Source organism: Gossypium arboreum, chromosome 4, assembly GCF_025698485.1.
Source record: "Gossypium arboreum isolate Shixiya-1 chromosome 4, ASM2569848v2, whole genome shotgun sequence".
Classification (NCBI taxonomy): domain Eukaryota; kingdom Viridiplantae; phylum Streptophyta; class Magnoliopsida; order Malvales; family Malvaceae; genus Gossypium; species Gossypium arboreum.
Genome location: NC_069073.1, coordinates 82,709,947 through 82,727,369, shown reverse-complemented (window position 1 = coordinate 82,727,369; position 17,423 = coordinate 82,709,947). Strand labels below are relative to the sequence as shown.

At 38.3% G+C, this 17,423-nt stretch overlaps 1 non-coding gene across 1 annotated transcript; it reads left to right on the top strand.

The window, feature by feature from the left end:
- The first annotated feature begins 11,131 nt into the window (after nt 1-11,131).
- On the top strand, nt 11,132-11,237 carry LOC128291955 (small nucleolar RNA R71). The gene has a single exon (XR_008281939.1). It is a non-coding gene; the product is annotated as a small nucleolar RNA R71 (small nucleolar RNA).
- The last annotated feature ends 6,186 nt before the right edge of the window (nt 11,238-17,423 follow it).

Genomic DNA, 17,423 nt, shown 5'->3' with positions numbered 1-17,423 from the left:
AAGGCTACGGATGATGATGATGCCGAAGCGAGCTGAATTTTGGTTGGATAACACTATCCGGTGCTCGATGAGCTATCCTGTACACCGATGAGTGTTTAAAGTGTACCATCTCCTTGCTACGTGAGTCCGCCTACTATTGGTGGAGTACTCGACTTCGTGGTGCCTAGAGAGCAAGTGACTTGGGAATTCTTTCAAACCGAGTTCAAAAAAGTATATTAGTCGAGATTCATCGACCAAAAGCGAAGGAATTTCTTGATCTTAAGCAAGGTTCTATGTCCGTTATCGACTACGAACGAAAGTTTGTGAGGCTTAGCCATGACGCGAGAATGCATTTCGTCCGAAGCTATTATGTGTAAACGCCGAGGATGGGCTGAATGATGATATAAGGATGTTCGTTGGCATTCTCGAAATACGAGAGTTCGTAGTACTTGTTGAGCGAGCTTGTAAAGTCGAAGAGCTTAGAAAGGAGAAACAAAAAGTTGATGTGGGAACCGGAGAATTCCGAAAGAGGTCCTCGGGAAAGTCTCTTCAACAGGCATCGAAGAGATTTCGAGATGATGTGAGCCGGTCTAGAGGCGTTTCGGGCTTTTCTAGACGAGGACGCGATCGACCCCTGTGACCACACGAGTCACCTCGATCACGGTGGTGGAAATGATCGCCGAGAGAGGGCGAGTGCCCACATTGTGGCAAATGGCATTCGGGAGCTGTTGGTTTCGTGATCGCTCTCGCTATAAGTGTGGATCGGCCGACCACTTTATGAAGGATTGCCCGAGGATGCATGAGCAGAATGTAAGTCGAGTGCAAACCCGGGTGCTACCATCGCTCGAGGTAGGCCACCTAGAAATATGGGCAATGTCGTTGGCGGTCGAGAGGATCTAGAGATGCTACCATCGATTTGAGGCTCGTGCTCTGCTAGGACTTATGCCATACGCCGCACGCCGAGGATGCTTGCCTCTCCGGATGTTATTCTGGGTACTTTCACTCTTTTCAATACAAATGTGATTGCTTTGATTGACCCCGGTTCTACTCATTCATATATATGTGAAACCTTAGCATCCAAAGAAGACTTTGCCCATTGAGTCTCATTGAGTTTGTAATTCGGTGTCAAACCCCTTGGGTCATTACGTGCTTGTCAACAAAGTGTGCAAGAAAAGTCCCCTAGTGTTCCGAGGTTCTTGTTTTCCGCGGACTTGATGCTTTTGCCGCTCGATGAGTTCGATGTTATTCTTGGTTTGGATTGGTTGACCATGCACGATGCGGTTGTAAATTGCAAGAGCAAGACTATCGATTTGAGGAGCGCGAATAACAAGATAATACGGGTTGAGTCTACGGACTTAAAGGAGTTGCCGTTGTAATATCGCCGATGTTGGCCTAGAAATATGTAAGAAAAGGGTGCGAAGCGTACCTTGCGTCGTGCTTTCGATGACAAGGAATCGTAAAAGAAACCCGAATCTGCGCCCGTGGTTTGTGAATACCGAATGTTTTCCAGAAGAATTGCTAAGCTTACCACTGTTCGGAAGTAGAATTTGGCATCGAATTGGTACCGGTACCACTCCAATTTCGATAGCTCCGTATCGTATGGCATTAACGGAGTTAAAGGAATTGAAGGTCCAATTGCAAGAATTAACGGATAGAGGTTTCGCTTGACCGAGTTTTTCTCCATGGGGCGCACCAAGATTGTTTGTGAAAAGAAGGACGGAAGCATGAGGTTTTGCATCGACTATCGTCAACTCAATAAAGTGACGATAAAGAATAAATATCTGTTGCCACGAATTGACGATTTGTTTGATCAATTAAAGGAGCCTTGGTGTTTTCAAAGATAGATTTAAGGTCGGGTACTATCGGTTGAGGGTCCGAGAATCGGACATACCCAAAACCGCTTTTAGAACGAGGTACGGTCACTACGAATTCTTGGTGATGTCGTTTGGGCTCACTAATGCCTCTGCGGTGTTTATGGATTTAATGAATAGAATTTTCAGCCATACTTGGATCGGTTCGTAGTTGTATTTATCGATGACATTTAGGTCAATTCGAGAGATGAAACCGAACACCGAGGCTAGTGTTGCAAATCTTACGAGATAAGCAGTTATACATAAAGTTTGGTAAATGTGAATTTTGGTGAAAGAGGTTAGCTTTTTTTGGGGCACGTGGTGTCCGATCGGTGTCGGATGGACTGAACAAAATTTCGACCATAGTCAATTGGAAACCTCGAGGAATGTTACCGAATTTAGGAGCTTTTGGGGCTTGCGGATACTATCGACGATTTGTGAAAGGTTTTTCGATGATAGCTGCTACCGATGACGAAACTACTCCAAAAGATGTTGAGTTCGAGTGGTCGGAACATTTGTCAAGAAAGTTTCGATCGACTAAAAACTTGTTTAACCGAGGCCCCAGTGCTAGTACGGTGAGTCCGGTAAAGAGTTTGTCATATCTGATGACGCATCCTTGCTTGGGTTAGGTTGTGTGTTGATGCAAGAAGGTCGAGTTGTGGCTTTCGCGTCGAGACAACTAAAGCCGCATAAGAGAAACTATCCGACCCATGACCTTGAACTAGCGACCATAATGTTCGCCTTGAAGATATGGCGGCATTACTTGTTTGGAGAAAGGTGTCATATTTATTCGGACCACAAGAGTCTAAAATATTTGATGACTCGTAAAGATTTAAACTCGCGACAAAGACGTTGGCTTGAGTTGTTGAAAGACTATGAACTCATCATTGATTATCACCGGAAAGGCCAACGCGGTGGTGATGCTTTAAGTCGCAAGGCATGCGCTTTGAGAGCGATGGATGCTCATTTATCCGTTTCACCCGAGGAGGTGCTAGTAGTCGAATTAGAGGCCAAACCGTTATTGATTCATCAAATACTTGAATCTCGAAGGTCGACGCTGAATTGGTCGCTAAGCGAGCGAATGTGTTTCGGATGAAGAATCGAATTTCAGATTGACGACAATGACCGCTTGACGTTCAAGGGTCGATTATGTATTCCAAGGAATTGAACTTGTTTCGATGATTTTGAGCGAGGCTCACGAGAGTCGAATGTCAATCCACCCGGGTAGTACTAAAATGTACAATGACCAAACGCCAATTTTGGTGGCTCGGTATGAAATGAGACATTTCGAATTTGTTTCAAGGTGTCGATATGTCAACAAGTGAAAGCGGAACATCAAGTGCCATCGGGATTACTTGACCAATCATGATACGAATAGAAATGGGATCGAGTGACAATGGATTTTATATCCGGATTACCGGTGTCGGCAAGTAAGAAAGATGCGATTTGGGTCATTGTTGATAGATCGACCAAGTCCGCTCATTTTATCCCCGTCGCACGGATTTTTCGCTCGATAAATTGGCGAATTATCGTCTCCCAAATTATTCGATTGCATGGGGTGCCTATTTCTATCGTGTCGGATAGAGACCCAAGATTACATCGCTATTTTGGAAGAAATTGCAAGAGGCTTTGGGTACCAAGTTGCATTTCAAGACCGCCTTTCACCCCCAAACCAAGGGTCAATCCGGCGGATAATTCAGATACTTGAGGATATGTTAAGATGTTGCGTCCTCGAGTTTAGTGGTTCATGGGAAGCGGTATTTGCCGTTGATTGAATTCGCTTACAACAACGACTTTCAATCAAGTATTAAGATGGCACCCTACGAGGCCTTGTACGGTCGTAAATGCCGTACACCATTGTTTTGGACCGAGCTTGGTGAAAGTAAGATTTTCGGGTGGATTTGATTAGAGATCTTTGAATGAAAGTGAAAGTAATCCGTGAAAGTCTCAAGATAGCCTCCGATCGTCGAAGTAAATGCAGCGAACTGAAGCGTAAGGATATCGAGTATCGTGGGTGATAAAGTGTTTCTCAAGGTATCGCCTTGGAAAAAGATACTCGATTCAGCCGTAAGGGCAAGTTGAGCCCGAGGTTCATTGGGCCATACGAGATATCCGAAGCGAGTCGATCCAATGGCATATCGCTTGATTTTGCCCCCGAACTCGAAAAGGTTCACGATGTCTTTCACGCTTCGATGCTTCGACGCTATAGATCCGATCCATCGCACGTGATTAGTCCATCGAAATTGAAATTCAAGCTAATATGAGTTATGAGGAAGAACCGATTCGTATCCTATCACGAGAAGTGAAAGAGTTGCGAAACAAGCGGGTTCCGCTAGTAAAAGTGTTATGGCTCAAGCACGGGATAAAAGATGCTACTTGGGAGACCGAGAACTCTATGAAAGAGCGATATCCAAACCTATTTACGGTAAGATTTTCGGGACGAAAATTTCTTAAGTGGGGAGAGTTGTGACACCCAAAATTGACCCTAGTCGGAAGGTGGTCTCGGGACCACAAAACCGAGGCATAAAAATAATTAAAATTTATTTTGATGCCTATAACATGTGTGTGCTCATGTATGACATTTTATGATGATTGATTTAGTGTTATAAGGGTGAATTCCACAAGAAAGGACTTAGTAATGAACTTTGAAAGTATGATAGGAAATGTGTGATGACTAATTAAAGCATGCATGCAAAATAATGGACTTGCATGTCAAATTCCCCTTTATAGGTGGTGGCCGGCCATGACAAGGAGGATGGGCTAAACATGTCATGAAACATGTTTTGTTGGTGCATTAGGGTGAAATAATAAACAAAGGTGTATGGGTGATAAAAAATGAAAAAAATGTGTGTGAGTGTGGTAATCCCCCATTGCCGTGAGTTGTAGAGAAGGAAAGAAAAAATTTTGTTCATCCTTTCTTTGAGCCAAAACTAAGGAAGAAGGAGGATTTTTGCTTCATGCTTGGTTTGGAAGAGATCTAGAAGGAGATTTGGCTAAGTTTGCATCAAGACTAAGGTATGTATGAGGTTGTGTTAGGAGTTTCATGCATGTTTTGGTTGCTAACTTGATGTGCATGTTAGCCATGGCTCAAATCTTTGTTAAGCCATGGAAATGGTATTTGGCCAAAGTTGTTATGGTGATAAAGCCATTGCATGCTAAGTGTGAAGCTTGATGATGATGCATGCAATGATGGATTGTCTACTCTTGAGTAAGATTTTGAGCTTTCTTTTTGTTTTATCATGATTGAAGTTGAAAAGGAGCATGATTGTCATATTCGGCCATGATGCATTCATGAGCATGGTTCATGCTTCTTGCATGTTAGTTAAAATTTGTGTTTTGGATGGCTATGGACACCTTGAAATTCGGCCATGCTCATATATGTATATATATGTTTGCACATGATGTTTTGGTTATGAAGGAAGTGATGAATAAGTTTGTTTAACGAAGAAGATGTTGAAGAATAATTGTGAAATTGCAAGCACAAATCGGCCTAGCACACATATAAGTGCTTGATGCTATATTATAAGTTTTGAGCCACAATATGAAAAGCATTAACTAGTAAAATGCATGCTGTTTTTGTGAGGTATTAAGTGCATAATTGGCCTCAACATGTACATGAATATTCGCCTTGGGTAGCCTATTGAAGGCCTTAGCATTTCCTTGATGCTCAAATAAATTGTATTGAATTGCTTGATGTAGTATAAAATGTGCATGACCATTGTGTATTCAAGTTAAAGAGTGGCCATATGACCATTTAAATTCCTTGTCATATTCGGCCATAAGCTAGCACAATGAGGTTTTAATAAATTGAATTTGTTTGAATTAGCTCAAGAGCTAAGAGGTCCACAATTGGACAAGGGGAAGGAAAAAGTGATCGAATAGCCGTAAAAGCCGTTCGACAACATCCGAGGTAAGTCCTCAAGAAGTGACCTTACTTGAATTATGTGAGATGAAATATGGATGTGTATGATTATTGATTATGTGTGTATGAGTATTTGAATTCCACCCGGGCTAAGTCCCGAAGGCGAATATGCTAATGATTATAATTGTGTTTGAGCCTTAGTAACGAAAATGAAATATGTATGTCCAATGATTATTGATGTATGTGTGCATGAGAAATCGTGATATCCGGGTTAAGTCCCGTAGGCCTTGGTGCGGGTTATCATAACCGGGCTATGTCCCGAAGGCGATTGAACGAGTAGCGACGTCCGGTTAAACTCCGAAGGTATGTGATTTGAAAATTATAAGCTTGCTGGAAAATTTCAGCTAATGCACTTGTGAAATTTCCCAATGACAAGGTAAGTGCGGTGTGTGCTTTGCGCGCTAGGAGTAAGAGCGTATGAATATCCGCTCCTATGATGGAGCGAGTTATCGGCCTTAATGAAGCCGTTATTTGTGTATGAACATAAGTGTTGGGATGGTGAAGTAAGTACGATTATGTGAATGTGCATTAATGAAATGATGCATTTGGTTATGTGAATGTATTGCTTTAATTAGAGTTGATTATATTCCTTGAGACTTACTAAGCATAAAATGCTTACCCGTTGCTTTGGCTCTCGGTTTTCTAGATTTCGTCAAGCAATCGGATTTGGGATCGTTGAAGTCAAGTCATCCACACTATCAAGCCTCCATTTTGGTATAAATTATTGGTTGAACTTGAGATGGCATGTATAGGACTACCTCATGTTTGTTAAATATGTTGTAATGTAAGTATGTACGGCCATGCGAAAATGGCTCGAAAAAGGAAGCATGAACTTAGACTAATTGTGGTTTGTATATATATATATTTGGTGTCATGATGTGGCTATGGCTTGGAAATAGGAATGTTGGTCATATGATCAGCCATTGGTATGGTTAAAATGATCATATATGAACCTATGTATGGCAAGACTAGTTGATTCATGGAGACTACCAAATAGGTAAGCCCTACCTTAAAACAGATGCTGCCAGCTGCAGTGGCGTGAATGTGAAAAATCACCAAAATTCATAGGAATGGAATTAAATAGTGAATAAGCTATGTAAATGAACCTTGATGAGTCTATTTTCTTATGGAAGAAACGAAATGGTCATAGGAGTTACAGGTTAAGAGATATTAAAGCTATTGTGAGACAGGGCCAGAATGGTTTCTGGGTTCCCTGTCGCAACTTTAAAAATTCACTATAAATTATCCAAAAGAATTAGGAGACATACCTTATATGTACAGATTCCATTTTGAGTCTAGTTTCATTAGAAACAAACGGAACCAGCATTAAAGCCCTGCACAGAGAGATATTCAAGTTATACCGCACGAAGGTCAGAGCAGTCGATCCCTGTAACATGGGTGACTTTAACTAATAAACTGTACCAATTGGCCCGACCAAAATGCTAGAAATAAACCCATGGATGGATATATGAGTCTAAATTCAGGGAAAATTTACGAAACCAGTTTCCGAGTTTTGAAACTCGAGATATGATTTTTAAGGCGACAGTGACGCAGTTTTTCCAGCCTGACTGGAAATGTCCAATGGATGGGCAAAACAAGTGAACTTAGCTTGCTAACCCCTCGTGTCCGACACCGGCGATGGTCTCGGGTTCGGGGTGTTACATATGGGGTTCTTCTTTTAATATTTTTATGGTTTATATAGTGGAGGAGCAGCAAGGCATAGTGTCAACTTGGATTAGCTTGGATCACCGGAGTGGCTAGATCTAGTCATCAATCTCGGCAAAGGTAAGGTTCCTAAGGCCATTAGGGATGGTGGCCGAATGTGTAAGTATTAATATTAGAGGGTTCTTGATTTGGTTCAAATATTGTGAGCTGATCTATTAACGGTTGATTATAGGAGAAATCATATAGGAGATCTTGACGAGGAATATCGCAAAATAGCTATGTAACGAACCCTTATTCATAGCTTAAAGCGACAAATGCCGAAAAGCCAAAATGCTGAAATTCTGGTATTTCGAGGACTTATGAGCAAGCGAACGCTCATTAGTTAGTTAGATTCACTAAGAGGATGATCGGGAACATTGGAAAAGGTAAGAGCGTGATCTTTGGCGTTCTTGGTAAGTTGGGCCTCGAGGGGCTGAAGTAGGGCCCAATGGGCTTTCGGGCCCATTTGGGTAAAATTGGTGGAAAATGAAAACCTGTTAAATTTCGCATCGAGACTGATAAAATTGTTATGGAATATAGGCTAAACGGGCCTAGATGACAAAATCGGCTATGTAGGGCCCATTAAGGTTTTTAGGCCTAATAACTCAATTTCGCTAAAAATAAGCCAGAATCACTGTTTGCACACATAAATTATTAGTAGCCGTTAATGAACATGGAAACCCTAATTTTCGGTAAAATTATAGAATTACCCTTATAATATGAAAATGACCATTTTGCCCCTAGGTAAAAATGACCATTATACCCCTAGGGTTTAGATATGAATTTAATACATGGGATTTTGATAAACATGGTATGTATGATATGCACATGACATGTATGATATGCACATGATATGTATGATATGCACATGATGTATTCATAAATGCATTGGGTTGGGTTTTTATATGGATGGAGGAACTGCAAAAGGGCTTATGCCCCAGTTATTAAAAAGGCTTATGCCCCAGTTGTCAAAAGGGCTTATGCCCCAGTTATTAAAAGGGCTTATGCCCCAGTTATCAAAAGGGCTTATGCCCCAGTTATCAAAAGGGCTTATGCCCCAATTATTAAAAGGGCTTTTGCCCCAGTTATTAAAAGAGACTAGGCCTCCAGTTATATGATAAAGCAGCTATGCTGCCAGTGGAGAGTTATGGTTGGGTGGGTTGAGTTATTCCCCACATTGTGTGTTGGTTGGTACGGGTAGAGAGTAGCGGATGGTGGGTCGAGTAGTCTCCCCAAATAGGCTTGCATTCATTCTATCATTAATGGTACATGTAATATTGTAATGGGCCAATGGGCCATACTGTTTACAGTAAAAGGCTTCGGCCCAATGTTATGAAATATGAAATATGAAAAGGCTACGGCCCAGTATGTGTTGACATTGGATTTGGGCTTAGGCCCAGCAGGCAGATATTGTTTTGGGCTCTGAAAGGGGCTTGTTGCACACTGAGTTTCCAAACTCACCCCCTTTCCTTAACCTTGCAGGTGAGCCTTGATATGGGGACTTGGAGCCGGAGGGGATTCAGAATGGCCACGGTGACCGCCTTTGGGCTTTTAAATAAGCGTTGGTTTCCTTTAAATTTCCTTTAATTATTATTTATTTTTGGGTTGTAATAAGGCCATTTTAACTTTTCTTTTATTTCTTTTTCGGGATTATATTATTTTTTTATAACTATAAAACTGGTTGATAATTATTCAAATGGGCTAGACTTAGGACATGTTTTCAAAACGATACTTGATTTCAAAATATCATAACGCCACGATTATTCAATTTATCAAAGATGTCCACTTAAATAAATTTAAACTCGATATAACAAAGTGTGGTAATGGTTGTGGGCATGTCTAGGATTGGACCCAATCGAAGAGCTTGGTACTTAAGCAGCCTTCATGGCTCACCTCCTCTGTTACGGATTCCTACTTGGTGCCCATCTTCCATTCACTTTGTTAACTCAACAAAATATATGGTTTTAAAACACTAAAAATGGAACGTGGGTTTTCAACTCCAATGTGGCACGTCAGATTCGGCCATAACATCTCGGCCGGGTTTGGGGTGTTACATAATCTACCTTCCCTTTTGCTGATAATTCACTGTAATTTAACGTATACAATGACCCATTGAACCACTTGGAATACTAAGGATACTAGGGTCGTTCTCGCTCATCAATATCTCGCCTAATGCCATGTCTTCGACATGGACTTACATGAATTATTCCTGTCTCCAATGCCATATATATATATAATATGGGCTTACATGGCTCATTCCTATCTCCAAAGCCATAAAACTGATATGGACTTACATGGCTCATTTCTGTCCTGTCCTATCCTGTCAACCCCAACATCCTAACATTCCTAAGGTTCAAACGGGGCTTCCTAATGCTTTTTCTCTGTCACTTCGCCTTTAATTCGACTTTAAATATTCAAAAAAAATAAGTATATAAATGCTGGAAATTGACAATAATAATGTAAAATAAAAGAATATTGCATTTATTTACTGTAAACTTACCTCGATACAAAATATGACTAAACTTTACAATTTAGTCCTTTACTTTTTCTTTTCCCCGATCTACTCCTGAATTTCGCTCTTCTTGATCTATAATAGCAAATTTAACTTATTTAATATTCACATTTATCAAAACAGTCCTTGACCCAAACTTTGGAAAAATTACATTTTTGCCCCTAAACTTTCACATATTTGCACTTTTGCCCCAAGGCACGTAATTTAAACTTCATCCTATTTTCTTATGTTTTATGACATGCTGATCATTTTTCCCTGCTATGACAACATCAAATTCACACTCTAACATGTACTTATGACTATTAGGTATTTTTATCGATTAAGCCCTTTTTCTCGTTTTCACTTAAAACCGAGTAGCACAAGTTATCTAACATAATTTAAAACCTCATATTATATCATAAAACATCAAAATAAATACTTTTCACGTATGGGTATTTTTCCAAATATGAACCCTAACTTAAATTATTGCTAGAATAAGCTTTATCGAGCTACCGGGACTCCGAAAACGTAAAGAATATTAAAAACAGGGCTTGGAATCACTTACTATGGAGCTTGAAAGCTTGAAACAAACCCTAGCTATGGAGAACCCTTGAAATTTCATGCTAATGAAGAAGATGATGAATTTGGTGTTATTTTCCCTTTTTATTTCATTTAAAATCCAAATGACCAAAATGCCCTTCCTTATTAAACTTTCAAAAATTCCATCCATGTCATATTTTGTCCATGAACTTAGAAATTGGTCAAATTGTTATTTAAACCCTCCTAATAAATATTCCAAAGCAATTTCATACTAAAAACTTCTAGAATGTATGTTTTGCAAATTATTCGATTTAGTCCCTAATCTCAACTTAAGCACTTTATGCATAGAATTTCATCACGAAATTTTCACACAATCATGCAATCATATCATGAACCTAAAAATAATAATAAAATAAAATTTTCTACCTCGGATTTGTGGTTTCGCAACCATTGTTCCGTTTAGGCCCTATTTCGGGATGTTACATGACTTGCCACTAATAGTTGTTCAATGACATCTCCTCTATGAATCCGTACGCATCTTCCGGTGTTTTACTGTTTATGGTTCCACTAGTAGCAGCGTCAATCATTTGTCTTATCGAGGGATCCACACCATTGTAGAACGTTTGAACTTGCAACCATAGAGGCAACCCATGGTGAGGACACCTTCTCAATAGATCCTTGTATCTCACCCATGCATCGTAAAGTGTTTCTAAGTCCATTTGCACAAAAGAAGAGATATCATTATGTAATTTAGCCATTTTAGCCGGTGAAAAATATTTTAGTAAAAATTTCTCGGTCATTTACTCCCAAGTAGTGATAGACCCTCGTGGTAACGAGTTTAACCACTGTTTAGCTTTGTTTCTCAGTGAGAAGGAAAATAACCGAAGACGGATGGAATCATCAGAAACGCCATTGATTTTGAATGTATCACAAAATTCTAGGATATTTGCTAAGTGAATGTTGGGATCTTCATCCTGTAAACCATCAAACTGAACAAACTGCTGTATCATCTGAATAGTGTTAGGTTTTAATTCAAAATTATTCGAAGCAATAGCAGGTCTAACTATACTTGATTCAGTTCCTATTAAAGAGGGTTTAGCATAGTCATACATAGTACGTGGAGTGGGATTTTGATTAGCTGCAACTGTAGGAGGCAGCTGATTGTCTTGGTTTTCAGCTATCTCGTCGGTTGGAGGTTGAGTATTGTCTTTTTGTTCATTTTCTGTATATCGTAAACTACGCCTTATTTCTCTTTGATTTTTGCGAACTGTTTCTTCGTCAAAAAGTAGTGGTCCTGATGAGTTTCTTCTAGTCATAAACTATAAAAACCTGCCAAGAGAGAAAAAAAAGTAAATTAATAAATAATAATAATAATTAAATTAAATTAAATTGCAAGAAAAAATGGCTAAAGTAATAAAAATTTAGTGTTCCTAATATTTCAGTTCCCCAGCAACGGTGCCAAAAACTTGATCGCGTGGATTCGTAACAAGTAATAAATTTTTATAATGAAGATCAAACCTAGACTAACTATTATCACGATGAAAAGGCAAGTGCACCTATCAAACAATAGTATAGTAATAGCAAGACCGGGATGTCGTACCCAAGAGAACCAAAAGTACTAGTAATAACTATCTTTTTATTATCTAGCCTAAGAATAAAAGGGTTTGTTTATTAAACTAATTATCTAAACTAATTAACTAATTTAATCAAAGCAAAGAGAAAGTTTGGAAAAATACTTGAAGAAAAGAAATTGATAAAGACGACACCCAAGGAGGAATCCACCTAGATTTCAATTGTTACCCGACTCCGAATCGGACGATTTATTCACTTCACTTGATCCGTGAGACTCCCTAACCAATGTTATTATCCCTATTCAAGACTAATAACGTCTAACCCCTAGATTGAATAACCAAGAATTTTCTCTAATTAACATTCTAGGGTTGCATTAGCTCGATCTATGGACTCCCATATTAGGTTTCACCCTAATCCGGCAAAATCTCGTAACCCTATTTCTAGGCGCCCGATCAACTCCGCTTAATTATGCCAAATCAACTCTTAGGCAGGGTCTATTCCTCCTTTGCATAAGCACATCAAATCATGAATTAATACCTGGAATATTAACTCAAGCATTAAGAACACATAATTAAGAACAAATCAAGTATTTATCATACAGCTCAGATAATAATAACAAGATCCATCATAGGTTTTATCCCCTTTAGGTATCTAAGGGGTTTTAGTTCATAATAAAATAAGAGTACATCTCAAAAGTATGAAAATAACAAAACATAAAGAAAACTCTAAAACCCCTGAAGGAATTCTGAGCGAGATCTTCAGTCTTAGAGTAACTCCGGCTTTTGAGATGGATCGTCAGCTTCCTTCAAGTAATTCTCGATGTGTGGTTCTGTGTTCCGGAAAAGTTCTGGAGAGAGAGCCCCTTCTAGGTCATACTTAGGGTGTTTATATAGGCTTTTGATTGGCTTTCTTACCCCTTAAGTATCCTTTTTCTGTGTAAAATACAACTCCTTGAAAAAGGGACACGCCCGTGTGCCACGGCTGTGTGACGTGGTTGCCAGGCCGTGTTCAATCCGTTAAATTGCCACAGCCATGTAGGCTCAATGGTCAGGCCGTATGAGTCGTGTAAACCTTGGTCGACACCCTCGAAAGGCACGGGCGTGTGAGCTGCTCGAGTGGCAAGGCTTAGGCCATGTGGTCTTCTCGATTTGGTTCACTTTGTCCCTTTTTAGCTCGTTTTTGGCTCCTTTTGACCCTTGGTGCTCTCTTGAGTACAAAACATGACATAAGCAGATTAAGAGCACCAAAATCCACAAATCTAATAGTAAACATCCATAAATATGCTAAGTATTTGGGGTAAAAACATGTATAATTTGGCGTTTATCAAACGTCCTACTAATGGCTGAGTTCTGGCATGTGTTGTAGATACTCCACATCGTGTAGCTACATTTCAACCCACAGATCGTGTTAGCAGCATCGTGTAGCTACATTCCGACCCACAGCTCGTGTGAGAAGGCCCATTTTCACAGCTTGTGTGAGCATTCTTATTCACAGCTCATGTAAGCATACATGTTCAGGAATTGACGGATAATAGTTATATGAGTTAGCATGCTATGTGTGAGCTATCCCTAATATCCAACAGTATTCTAAATGGTTCAACGGGCATTATTCATATAAGAAACGATAATAGAATTATATGTATTATGACATGTACATATATGAACATCCTTGATATGATGATACATGGAATTTATGTAAGTTAAGATGAGTAATAAACTCAAGTGTTACATGTTGAGAATAATTGGTTATCCACATTGAATTTATATGAAATATGTTCAAGTATGCTGACATGTGTTGTTGTTTAAAGCTTAGGCATGTGCCAAGCTATTGGTTGAATGGTATTATGTTTACTTATAAGTTGCATTGAAATGGTAAAAGCCCAAACGGAAATGTGCTTGTGTTCATGAAAGAGTGGTAAGGTTTAAATTATGAAATTTCCTATGAAATGATTTATCATGTGGTTAATTCCCAAAAGAGCTATATTTAAATGCACTAGCTTGTGGTTATGATCGAATGATATGCATATGTCTTGTGTGCTATGCATATGAAAGGGGTGTGAAAAGGTAATGAAATAGTAAGTTCATATTTGAAGTGTAAAATGATGAAAAAGGGAATGATGATTTGAATTGATGTTGTTATTTAAGTTAAAAAAAAGTAAATGCAATGGAAAGTAATAAAATGCAAATGAAAATAAGAAAATTTGAAAGGGTTGAAAGCTATTTAAAATCCTACTATGCTAGGGATGATATGTATATGTGATGCTGTGGATTTAATCACTTTGTGAGTTATTGAATTTGTTTCATGAATCTTGCAGTATCAATATAGGATTATTCTTGATCTGTATAAATTTCATATTTGAAATGGATCAATATGACTAAAGTTTATACCAGCTTACTAAGCATTCATTACTTACGTAGTTATTTTTCCCTACTTTTTAGATTATCGGAAGCTTATTGGAGATCTATCACATTATCCAACTGTAACAGCCTATTTTCGATGAGATCAGAACAGTGGTTTCGGGACCACAAATCCGAGCCAAAAATTTAAAATTTTGTTTTATTTTATTTTATGGTTGGTATCAAGATAGGAAGGTCACATGAAAATTTCGATGCGAAAATTTTATCGATTGTGTGTTTAATTAGGTAAATGACTAAATTGCATAAAATGCAAAAGTTTTGTTCTAATGGCTATAGGTATCAAATAGCTATGGAATTCAAAACTTAAGATCTTTAAATGGTAATTAGACCATTAAAGGGTAGTTAGTAGATATTTTAATGACTCATCTATGGAAAAATTAGGAATACTTAGGGACAAAATTGGAAATCACTAAAATTAAAAGATGACAGATAATTAAAAAGAATTATCATCTTTTCTATTCATCTTCATCCCCAAAATTTCTATGGAAACCCTCGGAGAGAGGATAAAACTTTTCAAGCTCAATAAGGTATGAAATCAAGTCTCGTTTTTAATGATCTTTATATTTTTGGAATCGGGATAACCTAATCTCTCTATTTAGGGGATTAATTTGAAAAGTTATCAAGGTATAAAATTTGTATCATGGATGAATATGCTAAAAATTAGAAATTTATGGTATAAAATGAAAGTTTGTTCATAGATAAACAACTTTTACAAAGTAATTTTTTATGAAAACTTGATTTAGGGACTAAAAAGAAAAAGTGGTAAAATCCATGGAAAATTCTAAAATTTGTGAAATGTATGTGCTGTAGATGTAGTAAATGAATTTCAGCCAGGCTTGGAAAGAGGGTTAAATTTCATGAATTTCATTTTCTGAGCCGAGGGACAAAATCTGAATTTTTGAAAAGGATAGGGGCAAAATGGTAATTTTTCCTAGGACATAATAGAATAAAAATGTGATTGTGTGATAGATTAATAGTTAAATTTATCCATATAGATCCAGAAAGACCAACCGCGGAACTAGATTGAGGAAAGCAAAAGGTTTCGAATTAGTAGAAACTCAAAAACGGACCATTTTCAAGGTAAGTTCGTGTAACTTAAAAATGTATGTTAATATGTTTCAATTGAATTGTATGATTTTGCTATTATGTATGATATGATATATATATATATATATATATATTATATATTGATATAGTTTTAAGTTGTGTAGTATAGACAAATTATCGAGTCTCGGTCGAATGTTGAATTTTGATGGGTCGAAAATAATAGTACATATGTTGCAAATAGAATTTAGCCCAAATGGGTAATTCTAATGTAAGCCCTATTGGGTTAGGTTATAAATTGGATTTATCCCTGAAGGGTAATCTATATTAAGCTCTTTAGAGCATATGCTACGGATAGGATTTAGCCTAGACTGGTAATCCTACGGTAAAATGTATGACTTAAGGGTGTGCCTTTTTATTTTCTACCCCAATGGGTACTTTTGCACATCTATATATTACCGGAAGATCCATTGAGATTTCAATAGTTCGACGGAAAAGACTCTTGAAGAAGTGGAAAGGTGAAATTAATGGAAGCTTGTAATGTGATGAGCTCATCTATGTTTATTTGATATTCATATGAAATTATGTGACTAACTTGTTTGAATAAATGCATGTTGTTAGGTAACTTACCCAAAATTGATGGAATATGTATGTATATGTGCTTGTGTTAATAAATAAGACCGTTAAGTTTATTTTCTGTTATACAAACTTAACAAGCATAAAATGCTTACTCCATTTATTTTTCCCTATTTTATAGTTCTCAAAGCTCGTAAAGGTTGAAAGTCGGTCAGAGTAGTCATCACACTATCCACTATCTCATTTTGGTATAACTAGAAATCTAATTTTGGTATAATGGCATGTATAAGCTTAGTTGGCCAATGATGGCTTGTAATGGTTGCTTTGTAACTTAGTCATTGGAATGTCATTCTATGCTATCTTCACATATATTAGGTAAATGTTTAAGTGTCTCCATCAAATGGATTAGTCCATGATAAAATTATAAACATGTATGCATGTGATGGTATGCCTTGTAAATGATGAAATTTGATTGAGATGGATGTTTGGAGTGGTTGCATTGTATTTGGTGTGTTTTAGTGCCGGAACATGGTAAATTTGGGTGATAAATAAGGCTAGGAAATGGCTTAATTTTGTCCATACAGGCCACCACACGAGCGTGCGTCTAGGCTGTGCGTGACACACGGCCTGTCCCATAGGCATGTGGTTCGACCATGTGTCCCCTGCATCTTAAAAAAATGCAAAACAAAATGCTTAGAAATGGGCACACGGGCAGAGACACGGGCGTGTGTCTTAGCCGTGTGGTCGACACGGGCGTGTTACACGACCATGTGAAAACTACACCTATTTTTGAAAGTAAAAATTCGCCACACGGCCTAGTACACGGGCATGTGACTTGGCTATGTGACTCCCATTTGTTCATGACTTGCAAGTCAAAAAGTTACATGGATTAGGGAGACAGGTGTGTGTAGTACAAGGCCTGACCACACGGGCGTGTGAGCCCTGCACCTACGTAAGTCACAAAAATTTCTTAAAATTTTTGAAAAGTCACAAAAATTTCTTAAAATTTTCGATTAAGTCCCGACTTGATTCTAATGCTCGTATGGGGCCTCGAAGGCCCAATCAAGGGACGTTAGGAATGATCTCGATTATTGAATAGTAATTTCTCTATGATAACTGTAAATGTTTCTAAATGTTCCGGTACTTTCGAAACTCTATTCCAGCGACGAATACGAGTTAGGGGTGTTACATTTAGTGGTATCAGAGCTACGATTTAGCCGATTCTCGGACTAACATTACAAGTACGAGTCTACCTATACATGACATTATATAAATTATGATAGTGTGATATCTCTTGACCACTTTTAAATGTATTTTCATATAGTAAT